General features: G+C 29.1%; 1 protein-coding gene and 1 non-coding gene across 2 annotated transcripts in view; one reads left to right on the top strand and one right to left on the bottom strand.

Moving 5' to 3' along the window:
• Nucleotides 1-23,715, bottom strand: part of Sema2a (Semaphorin 2a) — a 312,654-nt gene that overhangs the window by 278,600 nt on the left and 10,339 nt on the right. The window lies entirely within an intron of this gene.
• Nucleotides 17,793-17,864, top strand: TRNAG-UCC (transfer RNA glycine (anticodon UCC)). Its single transcript has one exon. It is a non-coding gene; the product is annotated as a tRNA-Gly (tRNA).

Raw genomic sequence — 23,715 nt, 5'->3', positions numbered from 1 at the left:
TAAGAGGCGAAGAATTTTTGCAAAAATAGATGGTGCGGCGTTCTGTTTTCTCTGCCTAACCCTGTGGGGAAGCGGCGCGAAAGTAGTCAGATTTTTTTTATAATTTTATTCTACTGCATTTGATTTAAATATCTTGACAATACAAATGAAATATTCGTTGTTGATTTGAGCATAGGAATTTTGAAGACAAAAATCATACATTGATGTTTTATTTGGTCACCATTGGTGTATTGTGTTCCCGACGATCCAGCCAGAAACAATGGTAATGGTTCGAAATATAAATTCAAGCTGGAAAACCGTTAAAAAAAGGTAAAAAGTGGTTCCCATTCAACATTCACAATGCATCGAGACGTGTCCGTTCGCTTTTATGGGGAAGTGTGGCGATTCGGCCACGTACGATCATACAACATAAAACTACATAGATGCACCATATCATATGTACGCCAGACTGCTACTGTTCATATTATTTGGTCACGTACAGTCCTAGAATAAAAATAATTCCCATTTAATATTTTATATAAATAGCTTTAAGTTAAAAATAATTTGAAAACGTCTTTTAATTACAGTCAACTGTAATTATTCAACGTTTTATGTCAATATATGTTAATACTAAATAACACTAAAAAAAATACCATGAATAAGCTTTGTTTTTTTTTTAAATAAATACATATTGAATTTTTTATAACAATAAGCATTATTGGATATCCAAAAAATTAGTGAATTCTCTGAAAATTTTATATTCCTTATTCTAAAAATAATGAAAATAATTCAAGATTATATAGTATATAACCTAGATATTTAATTTAAATCACATAAAACTAACACAGTATTTAAATTATCAATTCGTACGAAACACGTTTAGGTTTCGTACAAGTTGATAATTAAAATACTAGAATAGTATTTTAATAAACTTTATTTACGAATTCATATTCAATATCTCTCTTTCTTATCAAACGTTGTTGATTACAACAATTGCAAGACGTTTAAACTTAACTGTATTTTTAAAACCGAAAGCTATTTAAAATATTATTTTGATCCGCATACATTATTTTTTAACAATATCAAATATGTGTAAACAAAAGTTTAAAAAAATCTTTTATTCAATGATTTAATCAAATCATTTAAAAAATCATCCTTAATATACTGTGGTCTATTTAAAATCGATATCATTATATAGAAAAACAACGATAAGAAGAATACTTGACTTTTAGTATATATTCTTTATAATAATAATTATAATAAAAACCCTTATCTGCACCCCAACGGTGCATAGGGCACTGCGTCATATAAACGCAGTGTTATCTTGATCGTTTACATATGAAGGAAAGGTGATCAGCCCTCCGCTTCAGGTACCAGTCCAGGGTAGTATTGAATAAATATTACAGTGAAAAAATCACTTATATTTATTTTATCCCCCTTGAGAATCGAATCCGGGACCTCCAGAACGGTAGCTGAGCATGCTGACCATTACACTACGGAGGCGGACAAAATATATTCTTTACGTAAACTTTTTTTTTCTAATTACCAGATACTGAAGCTGTTATTTTTATTTGCTGGCGGAATCATTTCTTTAATAACTTTAATCATTCCAACACTCCATATTGTTCTTTAATTATACCAATATACCATTGAAACATAGCTTTTAAACCTCCAACATCACGAGCCAAATAATCACCAATGCCTTTGATTTGCCTTTTGCGGCAGTCCCAAAGGTGTGCTCTATTGTATGACATCATTTGTTCCAGTCCAGTCCCGATAGCCACATGCTTAATTTCTGCAGTTTCATTTGCTGCAATGTTCTACTCGCAAAATGATCAAAGTTTGTACTTTCGACCCAATCGATGAGTGTAGTCGTATAGGCTTGTCAGATTTCTGAAATGTTCAACTGGGATACTAATGCACCCAGCGTACAGTACTGTGAAATAAATGGCAAAGTAACTGTCCTTAATAATCTTCACAGCTTATTTTTGTCCTCTTCAATATATTGAAATATGATTTTTACCGGGAAGTGAAGTAAACCGGCTGGGAAATCGAGACTGCATCGGTCAAACCGGGACGTCTGGCAAGCCTAGCCATAGGTCAAATGGTATTTTTTTTTAAGTTTTTTAAAAAGCAATTTATTGTTGACATCATTTGAAAATTTGTTATTTAGTTGTAATAAAATGACTTATGAATTGGTATATATAAAAATTAATACTCCTTTGTTAAAAGTTGTTCACCGATTGATTTCTTTGAAAATTCGATGGAACATCGAAAGAAATATTTTTTTATTCCTGCGTCAAGTAAAAAGTGTGTTAAAAAAAATCAGTTTTGACCCCCCATGGTAAGTGCCACCTGTTAAACGGAAATTAATAAAATAAAAATTAATGTTCATGACGGACAGCATGTTTCTTGACGGCTGTATTTTTTAACCTGTAAACACAGCTCAGTTTAACACATAAGTTTTTTTTTTCTACATAACCAGATTAAAACACAGTAACACTTGACTGGGTACTGCCAGATTAAAAAAATTACAATCTAAAAATATTGAGATTCAAAAATAAAATAAAATCTCAAACGTCGCGAAATAGTATTTGAAAGAGGAAAATGGGAGTTTGGACATTTACAGAATAACAAGGTTTTCGACAAAAAAACTCTTTTCAACCATATTTGTATTAAGATTAATCATAAATATAACTTGCGAAATTTTATAAGTGTTTTTGTCAATCATAGATAGAATGGTGAATATTACATGGTGATATTACATAGTGATCACTTAAGCAAGCTAACGATTGGTTATTTTACCAGTAAGTGCTCAGACCATATTCTTCATCATCTTTGTTTTAGAAAAAAATAACTAGCCGTGAATTTTAAATAAAACAATTCATTGAAACATTGAAACCATGAGTATATATTAAAGAATATTATATTGAAAATATGTTCTGTTTATAATCACTCAACACACAAAACAAATAATTGAAACCATAATTAATGTAAATAGAAATTCCTAAATATTTTATCAAACACCTCGGATTTCTATAAACATTTATCTGCTGAAATTATCTGAAAAGGGTAAAAGCCACCCTAGGGGGTAGGCAGTTAATTATTAAGGAGAGATGAAAAATGAACGTATGAACACGCTGAAATATAGGTTCGTATCAAATAATATTGTATTTAAGGAAATTCGGTATGAGATTTACAAATTAAATATCAGCCTCATTTTAGGGGATGAAAATCACCCTCAAAAGCTTTTGATAATTAGAGTTTTTGATGTAAACGTAAATAAATTACTGAGAGTTTGTGCACATGCTGAATACCTGCTTAATTTACCAAGAAAAATAATAAAATTAAAGCTTATATTACTAACTTATTTCTGCTCTGTTTATAAATCGTACATTTTGAGTTATTTATCATATAAATTTAATATATGACTGTGTAATATATCTTCAATTACAAGCGATACCTTAGTACGCATTGCTGTGGCTCAGTGATAAAAAATGAAAAAAAAATCACACGTTTTTTTTTGCTAGAATTTTCTTTATTCGTAAGTATCACATTGTTTATGAAGCAAGGAAAATATAAGAAACAATAATGCGATCAATAATATTGAAAATGCTTAATGACAGCAGCTGTCAACAGTTTTGCTTAAGATGCTGTTACATTAAACAGATGGCGCTGCCATTACGGTAAAACAGTTTTTTTAAATGTTTTCATCTATCACAGGTACACACTTATCACAGGTACGAGTATATAAAGACGTGCGCACATTCGAATGCAACGATTTATTAAAAAATAAAAGGAATCAGAAAAAAGCTTTAGAAGATTTAAGATTTTGACCAAATTAATATTGAATAATTTTATTTACAAAGATTTTAGGCCCCAAAAAGTTCGCACAAAAAAATTATAAGTTACATAAGCTAGTGCTAGTATGCGACTTCGAGTTTCTTAACCATTTCTGCTGTTCTCCTTTTATACCATTTTTCCTTTTCTTTTACTTTCCTCATTTAACGACCTTAATCTAAATCTACTCAATTTATCTCAACTAATACATTCCAATGCAATATTCAAGAATCTGGTCTAATGGAGTGATGATAACCTTGACCTAATAACTAACTTAACAATTAACCATCACACCGCTTCCCCGCAGGAGTAGGCAGATAGAATATAACGCCACACCAATATGTCTTTGTAAACATACTTCGCCTCTTCCACATTCGTGAATCTCCTCAATTTTCATAATAAAAATGAAAATGTAATAAATAAATAAAAACGACGTTAGTTATATGTAGTACCCAATGCACCATCTGGGTACAGATAGATATCAAAGAATAATACTTTTTATTCATTTATATATATGTTGTAAGTAAGATTACAGAGTTAACTTAAATCTTTAAATTTATCGTGTATCTACGGTAAAAATATTATGAAATTGTAGGGAAATGGAAAATAAAAACACAGAAAAGGATTTAAGAGGTTTGGTCGACCAATTAAATCTCCAGGGAAAGCGGCTTAGTAATGGAGAGCAGAAATGAAAGTAAATACGACATGAAACAGACATTTGGGAAGGAACGGAGAGATTACAGGTATAAGAAGCGTTTCAGATAGATAAATTTCGTAGTTAGTTTTAAGCTATCAAAAATCTCAAAGTAAATTAATTTCGAAGAATTTATATAAAGTCATAGTTCTAAAGCATTATTATTTTAGCATAGCAATTTGTACTTGAATTTTGTGCTTTGCATATTAAATTAAATGCTAACATTTTGAGTGTGTCCAAACACAAACAAATTTGTGTAGTGTGGTTGTCAATAATGGGTAGAATTGGTGAATGTTACACGTGTGTAAAGTGATCACTTAAACCAGCCTATGACGGTCGTCAGCCCCGTAATTGCCCAGACTTTCATATTCTTCTTCATCTTTGATGAGATGTCAAAAAATAATATGAAATTAAATGCTGGTTATTTTATGATTTTTAGTGGTGGTTCAGCAAGGGTTTTCTCTCAGTACAGAAGATTATATGTATACAATTTTTACAACATTTTAAGTTTGTCCGAATACTTGTTCACAAATCTGGATTATCTCCAATTATGAGAATTGTTTTTCATGTTATTTTGTTGACATCTCAACGAATGTGATAACATGATTTTCGTCAACCATGAGTAGAATTAGTGAAGTTACACATGTGTTACACAACTGATAACTTAAACCAGCATATGATGATCGTTAGCCCTTTAAATGCCCAGACTCCCTTATTCTTCTTCATCTACGTTGAATTACAAAAAAATAATAAGAGTTTCGAATGTTGCACGTGTGTAAAGTGATCACCTAACCAGCCTATCATAGGTCATAAGCTCTGTTAATACCTAGACTTACATATTCTTCTTCTATATTGAGATGCCAGGAAATGTAGGGAAAATGTAAGTTTTATTTTTATTTTATTATTTTTATATTTATTGATGTTTACATGATAAATAATCCTGCTCGAAGGGACTGACTGGTTTGAGTTCGGGAATATTTGTTTGTGTAGTAAATATAATTGATTGATTCCCGAATCTCAATCAAGTTCAATCGGAACGGACAAAGATTGCGAGGCTGTGTTAAATTTATTTGGACGCATTTCCAATTAAGGCTGTCTACTTGATTGTGTTTATCTAATATAATTGATTATATTGTAGGTACTGCTTAGCTATAGCAAAAAAAAACACGTTAATTTTATTTTCACATCTTTATAAATACATATAAAAAATTACATCTTAACTTAGATGTAGAATAATATGAAAGCATGGGTATTTACAGACCTCAAGGCATGTCATAAGCTGGTTAAGTGATCACTGGTTAAGTGCAATATTCACCATTCTACCAAAAACTGACAACTCTTTTATCAACTCTTAAAAGTAAGGTTGTTACGCGTGTGCTATTAAAAATGTAATTAACTTACAACTGTTATTACAACTACTATCATCCGATTCCCTGCAGGGATAGGCAGAGTGGATAGAACGCACATAGGCCACACTTATCTGTTTTAACATATACTCCCAGCTTCCATCATATCCATATATCTAGTCATACATGCCTTCCGGTTACGTAGACTTTTGAAACCACCAGATTTAAGGTTCTGATTCATCGCGTCAAGTCTTTTTTGTCCATCCTCGTTCTGTTCACCTTTTTACATTTGGCAAATATACTTTCTTGGTTATTCTCTCATTTTCTTAATTATTTTCTTAACTTCATCAATAATAAATATTTTTTTATTATTTACATCATATATAATATGAAATAAAGTCTCGACAAAGATGAAAAAAAAAGTCTGAGCATTGAGGGTTTCATTTAAGTCAGCCTATAACGGTTTTAAGCCCCGTAAATGCCCAGACTTCCATTTTCTTCTTCTTCTATGTTGTATAATATAAATATAAAACCCTTATCCGCACCCCAATGGTGCATAGGGCACTGTGTCATATAAACGCAGTGTTATCTTGATCGTTTACACATGAGAGAAGGGTGATCAGCCCTCCGCTTCAGGTACCAGTCCATGGTAATATTGAATAAATATTACAGTGAAAAAATCACTTATATTTATTTTACCTCCCTTGGGAATCGAGCCCGGGACCTCCAGAACGGTAGCCGAGCGTGCTGACCATTACACTACGGAGGCGGACAAAATCTATATCTTCTATGTTGAGATGTCAAAAAATTATTTGAAAAATAACTCCTCATTGGAGATATTCCAGATTTGTGAACACGTATTTACATACTAATATAAAAGTTTCTGCTGAGTAAAAAAGCTTCTTTTCATCTCACCAATAGATGTCTCTAGTGAGGTTCTAACGATTCAAGAACATCGTTTTGAAATTGGTTCATATATATAGAATTTCTAAGAATTTGAGTAGTGTGGTTGTCAATAATGGGTAGAATTGGTGAACGTTACACGTGTGTAAAGTGATCACTTAAATATATAAAAATATTTGTACTGTGCCACCGTAAATGCCCAGACCCTCATATTCATCTTCATCTTTGATGAGATGTCAAAAAATAATAAGTATTTGGACATACTCAAAACATTGTCCAAAAAGTGTTTTTAAATTTAAGTATGGAGCCATTTAAATTAAATCTGATAAATAAGTTTAATCGTATTTTAACGACTTTAAGTCGAATATTGCCCATTTCGACATCTTTATGTGCCAGAATTTGTGGAAAGTGATATGTATTTTAACGACAGTACTTTCCCTAGTTAACCAAAAGTCCTGAACATCGATTAATAAAGTTCTTGTCAGGGTTTATCCCTACATCCTTAGAAAAGCATTTTATGGGGTAAATTTATAATATCTTAGCAAGTTCGATTCCTTGCGAATATCTAGTGGCGAAGTAGCGACGGCACAAAATTCTCCAAGGGATTTATAGAAATAATGGTCCAAGTGCTATTATGGTTCATTTATAAAAAAAATCATCAATCTTACATTATTTTGAATAGTTATATTATTTTAATAAATTCATTAACATATCGCTCACTCCTTTCAAGAACGTCATAAATCAAAAATCGTCAATTTTCAGTTGTGCATGTTTTCGGAATGCCCAGAAAATGTACTATATTCTAGCAAAAGAGACATATTTTTAACTTAATATTTACCCGCTACAGGGCAGAAAGTGTTGTTTTTGCATTTTGAAGAAAAGGTATTGTTGAATTATTTTTTGAAATAAACTAAATATTTTTCAAATGGAAAAAAAAACCTTCAGGTTGTACCTAAAAAGATTTGTTGCACAGTAAAAAGTTCAATAAGTGGCTTGATATTAATTTTTAATACATTGTATTATATTTTCAAACTTTAAAAAGGTTCTCCTGAAAAATCAAGTTTTTTGATTTATTACGTTGGTGAAAGGAGTGAGCGATATTTCAAAGTAAAATCAAGTAAAATGGTGAAAGCGTAACATTTACCTTCGTGTTTTAAATTAACAATTATTACAACCATATTTATTTTAATTTGTAAAAACAAATTACAACTAACATTTTTGCAATTTAATGTTTTTATAATAAACCAAATTTCATTAACGGAAAACGTATGATCAAGTTTTTCAAATACTTATAGAATACAACATTTTGAGTGTGTCCAAATACTTGTTCACAAAGTAAATGTCCAGACTTCCATATTCTTCTTCATCTTTGATGAGATGTCAAAAAATAATATGACTTATAGAATAATTAAATATTTGCGAAAAAAGTTATTATTGTTGATTTCAATAGGATTTTACATTATCTCATTTAAACATTAAAATCCTAAATAAAATTGAGAATACTAACATGAATAATTGAAGAAAATATGGCGAAAAAAAATTTATCAAATATTTCATAGTCCATGAAATATCAAGTACATGAAAGTTTTTCAAGTCAGGAGTGATGAGGCAAAGATTGTTTGATAAGACAGATTGATGTGGCGTTCTATTCTCTGTGCCTACTACTAGGAAGTGGCATAATAATGAGTTCGTTTGTTAGTATGAGGGGATAATATATTTTTTTTGGCTATTATCATTTGTATTTTTCGATGTCATTTTTACTGTCATCGTCGAAATACATTGGTCAGTATAGTAAATAAATTGTTTTATATTTATTTACAAAAGGTTTAAACATAACTTATATTTACACAACAATAATCTTAAACTTTAGTATAGGAAATTTTATTAATGTTCTTGTAATTCATATATCATATAGAGTTCAGTATTATATATATCTTGCAAAGGTAGCAGAATAAATAATCATTTAATTTTTTTTAAATCAATAAATGCAGTCCTGTTATTTGTTTTCTTTTTGTTTAGTTTGTTAAAATAAAGTTACATATTCCCTTTTGGGAATACACCGAGAAAGCACGCAGTATCGTGCAGCGCGTAGTAAGGAACTTGAAGTTATTCATAAACCATTAAACATTCAATACCAATTTTCACGATTACACCCTCTCCTGTGTGGATTGGGAAACTTTCCCGAGAAAATCCGAGGAAATGTGACAAAGAAACTCGCGATTCCATTAACTTATAAGGCCACACACGACCGCCTATACCGGGTGATTCGAAACTACATATTTAAAAAAATCTTTAAATAATGTGAAGATTATCATCTACAGTTAGGAAATTAATGTTTCTGAATCTTTTCACATAACGTTTTTGTAACGGTCTCGTATCCAATCATACTTTTCTAATGATTCTCTTACATTTTTCTCATATATTTTTGTAGTAAAAATGTACTATTTTCACCTCATTTCGTTGGATTTTTTGTATGCAAAACAGTTTTTATACATATTTAATGTGCAAATTTATACGTATTTTTAATAAATAAATTAGTAAAAAACTGTTATTTCAAATTCATAACAATATTTTTCAATGCTACAAAATGTATCGTAAATGCGCCAAATTCAAAATGTAATAAATTTTGTTACAAAAAATGCAAAAAAATATTCGGATCACCCTGCTTTATTTTGAATTTAAAAACGTTTATTTTTTCTTTATAATTTACCTACTCGTAAGATATACACAAACGCACCCCTGTAATTTTTTCATTTTTATTTTCCGCACACATCCAGGAAAGGCACTTCGTGTGAAGGTACTTTTTGAAGTGAAATTTATCTTCGGTATTACACGCCACATTGAAAATATAATCTATATCGATATTGAACATACTTGAATCTCTTTGATACATTTTTCACTCTTATATTTGAAAGGGGAAACAAAAAAGATTAAGTGACATAATATTATTTCTTCATGCAAAAGTTTTTTTTTCAAATAATCTTGGACTTTTGGAAAAGTTCTTTTAGGATGGAACCCATTTAAAATAAAATTTAAGTAGCCAAACGCTCTACACACTATACTATAGTGGCGGAAAAGGTTGTTTATTCGAGGTTACATATAAATGATAGCGGTACACCTTAAAAGGCACAAACTTGGCATTTTAAATGTTTGCTTTTCCAACCATTATTGCATTTGAATTTTCTGATACTTACTGACACACATGTGAGATTGTTGTCAACTATGTTACAATTTCATTAAAAATTCGGGCATTTCATTGAGTAATAAACACCACTCATTAACATCAATAATGTTATTTTTTGACATCTCATCAAAGATGAAGAAGAATATGGAAGTCTGGGCATTTACGGGGCTTACGACCGTCATAGGCTGGTTTAAGTGATCACTTTACACACGTGTAACATTCACCAATTCTACCCATTATTGACAACCACACTACTCAAATTCTTGGAAGTTCTATATATATGAACCAATTTAGAAACCTTGTTCATGAATCACTAGAACTTCACTAGAGACATCTATTGGTGAGATGTAAAGAAGCTTTTTACTAAGCAGAAACTCTTATATTAGTATGCGAGATCCGAATCCTGGATTATAATCACACACATGAGAAACGCCAGAAAATACCATTTTCATTTTTATTATTAAGCTTATAATTTGACCAGATAATTTATTTTTACCTTTGATTTTATCTTTGATGAGATGTCAAAAAATAATACGAAAATAACTCCTGTAATTGAAGATAATCCAGATTTTGTGAACAAGTATTTGGACACACTCAAAATGTTGTAAATCAATAATGTGATTTGAAATAATTTTAAAATTAACTTGATTTGAAAATATTTATTTGTTGTTACATTACTTCGATATGTATCACAAGATTACCAAATAAATAAATTATCTTTAATCTTAAAAATCGTTTATAAACAAACATTAATTATTTATAAAATGTTTAAAATCCAACACTGGTTTTTTGAGTATACTAAATTGCAATTTATTGTTAAAAACACATAAAATTATATTTGCGATAATTTTTTTACCCTGAAAGGCATTTGAAAATGTCATAACAAGGCAAAACAATTGTTACAAAATAATTTTGATGTGTGTTTAACAATAAAATATGATTTTAGACTCAAAAACACAGAGTTTGATTTTAACATTTAACATATAAATTAAAATGAAGATATACAAATCAACCACTAAATATATAAATAAATAAACATGAACTAAATTAATGTTATTTATTAAATAAATATAATTTATAATTTATTTAAACACTAAAATATGATATGTGACTAAAAAAACCGGAGATTGATTTTAACATTTAACATATAAATTTAAATGGAGGTCTACAAATTAACCGCTTAATCTATAAATAACTTAACAAGATAAAAGAACATATAGACATATAAACTAAATTAATAAATTAATATAATTAAAAAATTAATAAAATTTAAAATTTATTTTAACATAATAATATATAATATATGATATTTGACTTAAAAAACCTGAGTTTGATTTTAAAATTTAACATATAAATTAAAATGGTGGTCTAAAAATTAACCGCCAAATCTTTAAATAATTAAACTTGATATACGAACATCTAGACAAAGTTAATATATAATTTATATAATATATTAAATCAATAAAATTTATAATTTATTTAAACACTAAAATATTATATTTTACTCAAAAAACCTGAGTTTTATTTTAACATTTAACATATAAATTATAATGGAGGTCTACAAATTAACCGCATAATCAATAAATAAATAAACATGATATACGAGCATCTAGACAAACTAAATGAATAAATAAATATAAGAGAATATCCACTGTTATTTATTTTACTAAAATTACTTAAGTCGTTTGAATAGGGTGACCATTCTTTACTTTGGGGTTTAACATTATATTACTTTATTCTTGACGAGCCAACAAACAAAGCGGTCAACCATATTTTGATTTAGGTCCTGAGAAGGATCGAAAGGACTAACCGGAGTACTTTGTTATTCTATTTATGTGAAATATAATTATATTATATAATGGCATTCTCATAAATCAACCCTTTTATTGTTACATTAAACGTAACACTTGTATGTGTGATTTATAATGGGTTCAAAGGTCGTTGAGAGTTAATGGGAGGTGTTGGTGATGTCATTAATAACATTGTTTAGGCCCAACATACGATAAATCGCAACTTAATTTTCTTTAAACCCAGACAACATTTGACGTAATTATTGTTTTTTTTACTTTAAACACCATTTTTGTGTTGCAAAAATTAGTTTTTCTGTGAAATAAATATATGGTTTTGAAAAAAGGGGTGATTGAAAGGTAAGGAGTTGAAAAATTTTTTTTTTTCGAAATATGCAATAAAAAATCCAATAATGTATTCTAAAAAAATAAAATCGTGCATGAAATGAGGTTCGGCTCTCCGCAGCCAGACGCTTAATGAATCACATTATTGCGAATAAGGCCATAAGGCCCAGCATTCGTTTGATCGCAACTAAATTTTTTTTTAAACCCAGATAACATTTGTCGTAATTGTTTTTTTTTCTTACTTAAAACACTGTTTTTATAATGAAAAAATGAGTTTTTCGTTGACATACATATATTGTTTTGAAAAGAGAAGAAATATTGTAGGGCAAGGAGTTAAATTTTGTTTTTAAATATGTGTTATAATAAAGGAAAACAAAAATTTAATATATATTAAAAAAAATTGGGCGTGGAGTGACGTCTGGCTCTTAGTGCAGCCGGACGCTTAATGAATTTTATTGGCAAATAAGATTATAACTAATTTTGTTTCCATTAATAAACTCAAAAGTGGTATTGTACTTTGCAATCGAAATAACCTATTCAATTTTTTATTCGAGCAACAATAATTATTTCAAAGGATCATGGTTTTGTTTTTTTTTTATTGCAGAATGCGTTAAGTTTTCGTTTTACCATAAAAAAAGTGGAAATAAATGTTTTAAATCGTGTGTTTAAACGGGGTCGTTCTCCCAAACGTTTTCAATTTATTAACTCTTATTGGCATTTGAAACTACGATAGCAAACTGATACTTATTGTACGAATACACCTTTTGGTGTTCGCGTTATATGTTTAAACATGGTGATGACGAAGCGTATTTTGCTTTCAAAAGAAGCTCAAAAGACTACCCAAATCCATTATTTCTTCCAATATTTTCCTAGAAGTATTCAAAACATTATTTTTCAACAAATGTAATTTGTTTTCAATATCAATGCAGTACCATTTTTGTTCAAATTGTAAACCTGATGATTATTTTTTTATAAAAATATAACGATATTATTTGAGCTAAAAAAATCGTTATAAGTAATTATTTAGACAAACAAAGTTTATACAATAAAAACATAATAGCAGCAATGAGAAGTCCCTTACTATTGCCACTTCTCTTTTTACTACGTAACATTATTTCTCTATTTCTTTTCCCATATAGGTAATGCCATAAAAATTTAGGTCTTTTAGAACTAGTAAAGGGCAGGATAGATCACCTTGCTTTCATATTTCCATCAAGTAAACATCGCATCAATCTAATACGGTATTTTATGCACTATTGGGTAAAACTAGAGAGTGGAAAAAAACATTAATATAAGTACTAACAAAATCAAACACATACTTCGTTTGGCCAAAGGAACTTTGAATATGATGCAAAAAAGATGTGTAACCCATTTCCATTACCCATCTAGTCTAACGAAATTTTGTATGAAAGGGTATTTATAATTGGAAAATGGAGGTGGATAGATTTAAAATATTCATATATTCATATAAATGCATCATTCGGCCATTTTACACATTATAGCACGAGATAAATTACTATGGAATAATTTTTAATGGAAAAAAACCTATAAAATAATAATATGAAAAAATAAAAAAATAATTATAGTTAAAATAATTAGTTTTTTTCATATTATTTAAAAAATAATATGAAAAAAACCTAGTGAAGACACATTTTTGTAATTTTTTATGATGGTAAATATTTTTTTTTGTTCATTACAGACTGCAATTTATTGAACTAACTTGAATACCATGGTGCCCTAAAAATGTCCTCTGCAATGGTAGCCGAAACATAGTTTGGAGGAAATAAACACGGATCAACTAATATGATAAATAAATATTGCTCACTTCTTTCAACAACGTCATATATCAAAAAACTAGATATTTCTGGAGATCCTTTTTAAAGTTTAAGAATATAATAAAATGTATTAAAATTAAATACCAAGCCACTTATTGAACTTTTTACTGTGCAACAGATCTTTTTAGGTAAAACCTGAATGTTTTTTCTCCATTTGAAAAATATTTAGTACATTTAAAAAAATATTAAACAATACCTTTTCTTAAAAATGCAAATACAACACTTGCTGCCCTGTTAATGTTAAGTTTAAAATATGTCACTTTTGCTGGGATAAAGTAAATTTTCTGGGCATTCCGAAAACATGCACAACTGAAAATCGAGGATATTTGATATATGACGTTGTTGAAAGGAGTGAGCGATATGTGCATTTTGTGAGTACATTACTTGGCTTAAATACAGTTTCGAGTTTCCGAAATAAAATATCTTATTGTTTGTATTCGACATACTCTCGCATCAAAGCTAGCTGAATAAATATCTGTAAATGTATGGAAACACATTAATCATATAAATTGATAAATGGCCAAGAACGGACGAAAAATCTGATGAACAACAACTATGTTTCATTACCAAATGACTCGGAATCATTCCTGTCGTCGGTCAATAAATGGCAAAGTCGGGAAATTCCCTATATCTGGGGAAATTCTTTATATTTTCTCGGCAGTCAGACAGAAGAGAGATGGATTGGGCTGGGAGAAAAACTCGGTGGGAGTGCAAAGTACCTACCGACTCTAATGTTCGCAGACAGCTTTCATTAAACGGAATCAGCTAGCTTTGTATTAACTTGGTTTCGTGGGACGATACGAGATAGTGGATTTTATCTTTAAATTAATCCGAAACTAACCAGACTTTGTTATTATAAGTTTTGATGTACTTTTGCGAAATCTTAAAATGTCAGTTGAATTAATTTAAGTTTGTATCTTAAAATCTAAATAATGTATAAACAAGTAAATTTTAATTTTTTAACAAGATAGTTCTGCTAATAAAATATTTTATTCTATGTAGTTACGCTTCTCTCCAAAAAGATACTAAGCTCTTTTGCTTGGAGAATGACTTACACTTAATATTTATTGATTGAACTTAATCAGGAACAGTAATTTTTTCTTTGTGTCGTTTTTTGTGTTAATTTAAATTTTTTTCATCTACAGGCATTTTTAAATCTAGTTTACTTTTTTCTAATTTCGTATCGAGATTATTAAAATATTTGATTTCCAAATATTTGTCATTTTGTTGGAATTGCTTGGTGTTTTTGTTATTTTGTTATTCTAAAATCATGTCAAAATCTCACTGACGTATTTTTTTAAAGACTTAATTATATATCATTTATAATACTTAAAGAAATGTTTCTTCTAAAAAGTGACCTTCATTGGTGACAAAATTTGAAAGTAATATTTTTGTTGATGATTTGAATTACAATCTTGCTGTTTGAAATATTTATTCCTTTTTTTGTAAATAAAAAGGAGTGTAGATTATTATAATATACAAATAAAGATAGAGGGTGGTACACGTACGTATATAAATATGTACGTAAGCAATAAAAACTACTATTTTTGGTTTTGTAGAATAAGGCACGATGTCTGCGCTGTTTCTTATAGGTAAGTAAAAGTTGATAAAAACTAGAGAAAATTAAGAAGGAGTGGCCGTCGGCTGCTTTCTCCATTAAGGTGGCAAAAACCAAAATCGGGTAGAAAATAATACTCCTCATGGCTGGTTCCCCCGTACTTCCCCAGTGCGTGGTAGACTTTTACTTTCACCAGAAAAAAAGCTCGAAAGTGCACTCAATAAAAATATATAAACGTACATACTTCAACTAGTATATATTTTTATTAAATTTAAATATAGTTTTTTTGTGTACATTAAAAATGAGTTACTGAATTAATGAATTAAAATAAATATATTTATTATGTATTTTAAGTACATGTAAATACAATAAACAAAATGTCATTTGCATTATTATAACCTACTTTCATTCAAACCCTTATCCGCACCTAAATGGTGCATAGGGGACTGCATCATATAAACGCAGTGTTATCTTGATCTTTAACCTTGATCGGTAATATGAAGGAAAAGTGATCAGCTCTCCGCCTCAGGTACAAGTCCAAGGTAATATTGAATAAATGTAAGAGTGAAAAAATCACTAGTATTTTCATGACCCCGCCTGGAAATTGAAATACCAAGCCAATTATTGAACTTTTTACTGTGCAACAGATATTTTTAGGTAAAACCTGAAGGTTTTTTCTCCATTTGAAAAATATTTAGTATATTTAAAAAATATATTAAACAATGCCTTTTCTTCAAAATGCAAAAAACAACACTTTCTGCCCTGTAGCGGGTAAATATTAAGTTAAAAATATGCCGCTTTTGCTGGGATATAGTACATTTTCTGGGCATTCCGAAAACATGCATAACTGAAAATTGATGATTTTTTTATTTATGACGTTCTTGAAAGGAGTAAGCGATATGTGAAATGCGTTGGGGTTTTTTTTTCAGGTCTAATTGTTTTATTTGCGGAGAATTCCGCGTGTGAGCTACAAAAGTGTTTTTTTCCTTAGCAGTGGTGCCTTATGGCGCCTTGCACCAAACTACGCCTGCAACTTATCAGGACACGGTACAAGCAACTTAATATAATCCTGACTTCTGTTAGATTTCAGGAAAATACTATTGCTAATTGCCTACACAATATTTCGGATTGCACGAGGGCTATTTGATAAATCAAATTATCTCGGAAAAGTTTCGTTTCGATAAACGCTTACAAATTTCGGCAATTAACTCAATTTATGAGAAAAACATAATTCATACTCAGAGCAAATACCTATATTAATATGTTTGAATTTTGTTATTTTCATACTTTATAAGCTTTTCTGAGAATAAATATTTATCTACTAAATATATGGATGTAAAAAAATATTATAAGAACTTAAACTATTTTGATTTTTTATTAACCAGCATGAAAATGTTTTTTATTTATTTTTTATGCATGGCACCTGTTTCGTCTTGTTGGCGCATTAAATGCCCAGACTTCCATATTATTCTTCATCTTTGATGAGATGTCAATAAATAATTAAATTAAGCTTAAATTAAAAAAAAAATAAAAATTAAACTTAAATTAAAAAGTTTATTTTTAATTTAAGGCCAAATCAAAAAATTAATTCTATGATGTAAAAATATATTTTTATTTATTTTGATCTTACCTATATTTTCAATTTTTTTATTAAGTTAAGGAAGAATAGTAATAGTAGAGTTATCAGTTGGCTGGTATGTATGAGGAGATGGATGAATGTGGAAGAGTCGAAGATTGTTTGCGAAGACGTTAAAAATGTACTCGTACTAACGAAATTAATATTGTAAGAAATAGACAAATATATAATGACGTTTAGGTAAGACATTTTAATAATAATATACAATTTTCGAATTGATTTTTTAACAAAGTTTTTTTATGGAATAAAATTTCCAAACTCTTAATTCTAGAGGTCATAAATAAATTTGTACTCTTATATTACAAACTTATTATTTTAAAATTTCAATAAAGAATCAAGAACCAGTTCAAGAAACATATTTTTTAAACTAATTTGAAAAATGCACCAACAAAATAAATATCGCAAAAAATAGATATGTATTTTAAAATTTAATGGTTAGATTTTAACTAAAAAAGTTGTATAAAAATTATTAAAACATTTATTGTCCATTATTATTATTTTTTCCTAAATTTACCTTCGCCACCATTTGCTCATACCTTTCACTCGTTCACAACAGATACGAAAACACGTTCATAATTTGCCTGTATATATTCAATATGCATATTTACATTCATGATATACAATTATTTTCACAAATCTCACTTTCACTTCTACTAGTACGTGTAAATTGGCACTGACTCCACGGGCGATGGTGGTGTAATGGTCAGCATAGTTGCCTTCCAAGCAGTTGATCCGGGTTCGATTCCCGGCCGTCGCACTCATATTTTTTTAGTTATATTTTTATACATATTTTTTTTTATCCTCAGTATTTTTTTTAAACACTACTTATAATTCATCGTTCACTTTGTGTCATTCAACTTTTAAGTGGTATTATACAAAGCAATCGATGAATCATAAGGAGAGTGTTATATTACCATCCCACAAATTTAACAATACTTTTAAAATGTAAAATATATATTTTATACCTTATTTTTGTTTTAAATGGGTATAATAAAATGTATTCATTTTAAAATGAGTAAAATGAATTATTTTCGTCTACATTATTTCCTTTCCAATTAAACTAACACATTTTACTGAACACTGTCATTCATAAAAAAACATGTGTTTAAACAGAATGAGTTTATACTTATTAAAAGCATGTATCCAAGCATGTAAAGATATATTGCTATCAATGAAACGTCGTAAGTAAATAATAGTGAATGATTTTAGTTATGTTTTAAGTGCATCCAAATCTTTGTGCACAAATTTAGGTTTGTCCACTCAGGAGTAATTTTTATTGACATCTCAACATGGGAATTTGCCACACAGGGCTTATGACCTGTCGAAGACCGTTTAAGTTTTCATTTTTGACAGGTCATAAGCCCTGTCAATGCCCAGATTTCCATATTCATCCTCATCAAATGTCGAAATGTTTAAATAACTCATCAGTAGATAAAACCCAGATTTATAAACAAGTATTTGGACACACTCAAAATTAAGTGAATTGATTGATGTTTCGTAGGGGTTACAAAAGATAGTACGAATATAGGTATGCCACCTCGAGTGTCGTATCTATTGATTCTATTCTGCTTGTTCTATTTTCCTCCATCATTTTTTTTCCATTTAGCAGTGACTTTTATCCTAAGCTCCTTCACGTTCGTCATCGGTATCCCATAAGATATATGCATCTCCGATACCAATGAATCTAGAGTGCAGGACTGATCACCTTGCCATCGTGTAACATCACTATCTATCACATTACTACTGTGCTATTTGGATGAAGTGCTCTTTGCACCATCTGGGTACAAATAGCGATGAAAGAATGAAGAGAAATAATATGAAGTCTAATAATTTTAAAAATTTAATTAAATTTGTAATTAACGATATGACAATGACTAAAGCCTCTTCCTATTTGAATGTTCCCGCTGATAAGAAATAGATAATGATTTTTACACAAATTTAAAAAATACATATATTGTTTATATAAGTAGGAACAGTCCCATCCTCCTTTTCAACCATCAACGTCCCAAAGACCCAACTTTAAAATTTAGAATAAGCTTCACAAGAAATTTGAAAATGATGTAAAATAGATACAAACACGTGTCACAATTGGTTTTTGAGTATTGATTGTATTTACTAAGTAAAACCTCAATTCAAAATATGTTTATTTCATCTAATTTTCATATTTATTTCCTACGTAATCCGATAAGCACAACTCGTCTTTTCCTCCAAATTATCTGAGTATATTTCCAATCAGTAATAGTAATTATCTTTTATTGCTAATGTATCAGGAAATTATCAGAATTGATAGGAAGGCAGGAAGGGCAATGGGGTGAATGCTGAATAGGGTGAAACAAAGAATATAGAAACGTGAAAGGAAAATTTCATAGAGTATTTTTAGAAAAATATATCAACTCCATTTTTTTGGAAATTCGTCGTAAATGTCAAATAATTTTAGTAACAACTGAAGTTTTTTCATATATAAAACTACATTTAATCTGAATTCGGGGTGAATGATTTTTCAATTATTTTAAGCATTAAATTTTTCATAAACGAAAGTACTTGCAAAAGTATTGAAAAGTAAACTTAAATAGCATAAATGTGACGAAAGAGTATTTACTAAAAAATAAATTTAAAAAACATTTTTATTTATTTTCTTTTAAATGTTTTTTTTTTGTAAAATTGTCTAAAACGTAGTTTCAGTTTGAGAAAAAAAACACGTGCAATTTTGTCTTATTCGTGACATTGAATATAAATTATATTATAAAATAAAATAAAAATATGATTGTACTTAAATGCTGCATAATCTCTTTTGGTTATAAATCAAGATATTAATAGTTTTTCAAATCTAGGCAGAATACTGAACACAGTGTAATCACTTAAGCAAGCCAATGCCAAGTCGTTTTGTCGATGAACTCACTTCTTTATTATCTTCAACAACAAAAAACTTCGTCTCTGTTGAAATATCTACAGTATATTTACTGAATAAAATGTCGATCTTTCTTAAGCATATGTTTTTTATAATATTGAAATAGAATTTTTTTAGTATGTGATTTATCTGCTCTTTGTTATAAAGCGTATATTAGAATAATTAAATAATATTAGAAATGAAATGGTTAATTAAATTCTTTGTTAAATTTAATTTAAATATTTTATTTGCACATTTAATAAAAGTCGCCGAAGCAACGCGAAATTTATTGAACTCTCAAGAAATCTTAATAGCCGAGATGAAGAAAATTAAATATTCTCCAGACATCGTAGATACTGGAGACGGCTCGTAGATTTTATTATTTAACAAGAAAATTTTAGTGTTAAATCTTTGATAAAATACGCGATGAAGCAGATTCTCTTACAACGTAATACTGTAGTAAATCTAAATAATAATAAAAGTATTCGTTTGTTAATATTTTCAATTCTCCCTAAGTTTTTCACCGATTACTTTAGACTTTGACAAAATGTGGCATTTGAATGTACTTATATATTTAATATATATGTCAAAAGTGCTCTTTTTTACTGCAATGACAGCGTAATTTTACAGCAACCCACCCAATAATAAATAATGGTCGTGACAAACAGCGTGTTTCTTGACTGCTGCTTAAATATTTTATACATACAAGCATTGCATTAGATGTATTAGAAATGTTTGCTTTCTCTTTGTTTTTTTCTACCTTACTAGACTGATCTATGGCAACGCGTGGCAGGGTAAAGCAAATTCAATTTCATATTGATTATTTTTTATTATTCAACATTTAATTGTGTTGATATTATCACTGTAAGTGTAAGTTTACTTTACATATGAAATAACGAAATACTTCATTCGGAAAATTAAATGGATAAATAATCTTAAAATAACGCATTTATTGCACATTTAAGTAGTTTACTTCGTTTATTAAGCAAATTCCTTCAAATGACTCGACTGTACGAGGTAAGCGCCATATATAAATTCTCTACCCTACAAGTTCAACCTTATTTAAACTCTATTTTGTCTTAGTAGCATATGTACGAGGCCTAAAATATGTTTATGTCGGCTGAAAGCGGCTCATGTATGATAATGGAATATATCGATGGACGGAGAGATATGATTTACAAGGTTTAATCATCTTTTCGATTGGCATACTCGATGGCAGATTTGAACAAAAACAGAATATTCAATACATAAAATTTTACACTTCCACATTAAAGGATAGCTTTAAAAGATTTCTGAATATTCGTACCCTATTGGCGGGTTTTATAGCGTTTTTATTCGGGCAAATGAGAGCCTCAATGGAAGGGTTCAAAAATTATGCTCATTTGAGAGAAGGCTTCCATACTAGCGGAGCAGAGTAGGAACATTGCTGATGGAAAAGCTTTTTACTGTTATTGTTGCGTTTACGATGTCGGTAAAGAAAGTCTAGTTCTAAAACTTGGGGTATTTGCAATGTGCATTAAGGATTCATACGGTAAATAGCAGATAGAATATATTTAAGAGAAAGCTTCTTTAGTTTTTTGGCTATGTTTTTTTACGTTCTCGCCATATTGCCTTGCGTCATACACCCATATGAGCATTAAACACCAGATTAAAGTTTTTCTCAAGACGGCATAGAAGCCTTTAGTTTTTAAAGAGACCCAGCAATGGAAAGAAATATTTATAAAATTAAACAACATTTTAACCACTTTTTTTTATTATTAGTACACTTTAACCTACCGGTTTTGACAAGAACCTTGTTATCATCACGGTTTATTTAATTCAAAAACATTAGAAACATTAAAATACTCATAATTAATTACATTCCCTTACCAAAAACACACTCCGTAAAAATTAAAAGTACTAATAATAAAAAAAAAGGACTTATACTTCGTTCTAACCACTTTTTTATTACTAGTCCGGTAGGTTTAAGTTTACTAATAATAAAAAAGTGGTTAAAACAAAGTTGTTTAATTTTATAAAGTTTTTAAAATGTGCCACAAAATATCTGCAAAAAACATTCAAGGAAAGAAATATGTTGAATCGTTCATATGTACTTTATTCATTTAAAAAGTATGTAACTTTTTCATTTAAAAAAATGTTAAATACTTTCCTTCTTCCATATCAGACGAGTTCTTCGGCTTTGCAGACATATCGCCAGAAAAAACAAAGTTATGGTCATGGAAGGGGTCAAAAGTGGTAAAAGAGGAGGAAGATTCCCCACTTGATAGACTGATAAATTTTCATTACTTAATTCGGCAGTCACTTTTTTTTGTAGTAAAATCATTGAAACAGCTACTACCCCCTCTTCAACCTTCAACGTCCCAAGGACTCAACTCTAAAATTTAGAATTAGCTTCACATACGGTGTTTGAAAATGATGCGGAATGAATCGAAACACGTGTCACAGTAGATTTTAAGAAATAGTGGTATTTACTTTGTAATAAACATGGTTAAATCAAGGCTGACAGCAGTTAATCAATTTTTGGAGCAATAGTACATAAAGAATTACCCTAAAGAAGTATATCCAGATGAATAAATAACTAAGAATTATAAACACGACAATTCGTTTGCCTCAAATGCAAAAAAAAACAAATAAAGAAAGTATCCGAGTATTTTTTGAGATGTATTTATTTTATCTTCTCTTGTTTTTCTTTGTTTTCAACTCGATGTTTGAAATTGATCGTTAAAAATCTTTTTGTTCAATGAGTCGTGTAAATAAATAAAAACAATGTGTCACTTTAAAGAAATATATTTTTTTATGAAAACCACACGTTAGCAAATGAAGCATATGAATTTATTTCTTGTAAAACATAAAGGAATGTTATTTTATCGTTCAATAAAAGCAACCCTTCGTAAGGGGTAATTATTTAAAGGGTTAAGATAACTTAGTCAGATAAAAATCCAATTAAAAGTTGATGCTTCTTTCATTGGGCTTATAAACTGTTTTAACGAAAAGATTCTCTGATTCCAGAATTTTGTCATTGACAAACTGTTTTATTTTCGGATTTGATATAAAATAATATTCATGGTAAATATAAATCTTGGAAATTTATATAGAAACGAAATAGGAGAGTGGTGCAGCAAAAACTGTCCTAAAGCTTAAAGATAAAAAAAAACAAATTTGGTAAAATATTTTGCACCCCAGGATATCTAAAAACTAACGAACTAACTAACCTTCTTTTCCCAATTACATTCGCCTCATAAATTTGTTTTACCGTATAATATCTAACTTAAGGAAATTGAGATTTTTACACATATATTATATTTCGTTTTTACAATTGTACGAGTATATAAGCATATAGAAAAGGAATATAAAAATAAAGTAGACTATTTTCTAAAGTTTGTGAATCAAACAGCCGTAGTAAACAAATTAATTAAAAGGACGAAAATGTGTTTCCATACTGGCGGCAGCTTCTTAACGGATATCATATTTTTCACTTAACAGAAAAAAATTAAAACCCAAGTTAAGACTATTTTTTTATTATTTATCAATCGGATGATTAATTTTGCACCATTCTAATTTCTATGTATACTGTAGCTTTTTAATTTACAAATATCAAATATGATTGATGTAAAACGCTATTTGAAAAAATCATAACATATAATGATATCTTCCAATAGGGTGATTAGTTTTTCGCCATATGTATGTATAAGATACTGTCTACCATAATATTTTTTTTGTT

This window comes from Brachycentrus maculatus, unplaced genomic scaffold (assembly GCF_059751285.1).
Source record: "Brachycentrus maculatus isolate JH-2025_06_01 unplaced genomic scaffold, ASM5975128v1 h1tg000092l, whole genome shotgun sequence".
In the NCBI taxonomy this organism is placed as follows: domain Eukaryota; kingdom Metazoa; phylum Arthropoda; class Insecta; order Trichoptera; family Brachycentridae; genus Brachycentrus; species Brachycentrus maculatus.
This window is presented reverse-complemented; position numbering and strand designations above follow the sequence as displayed.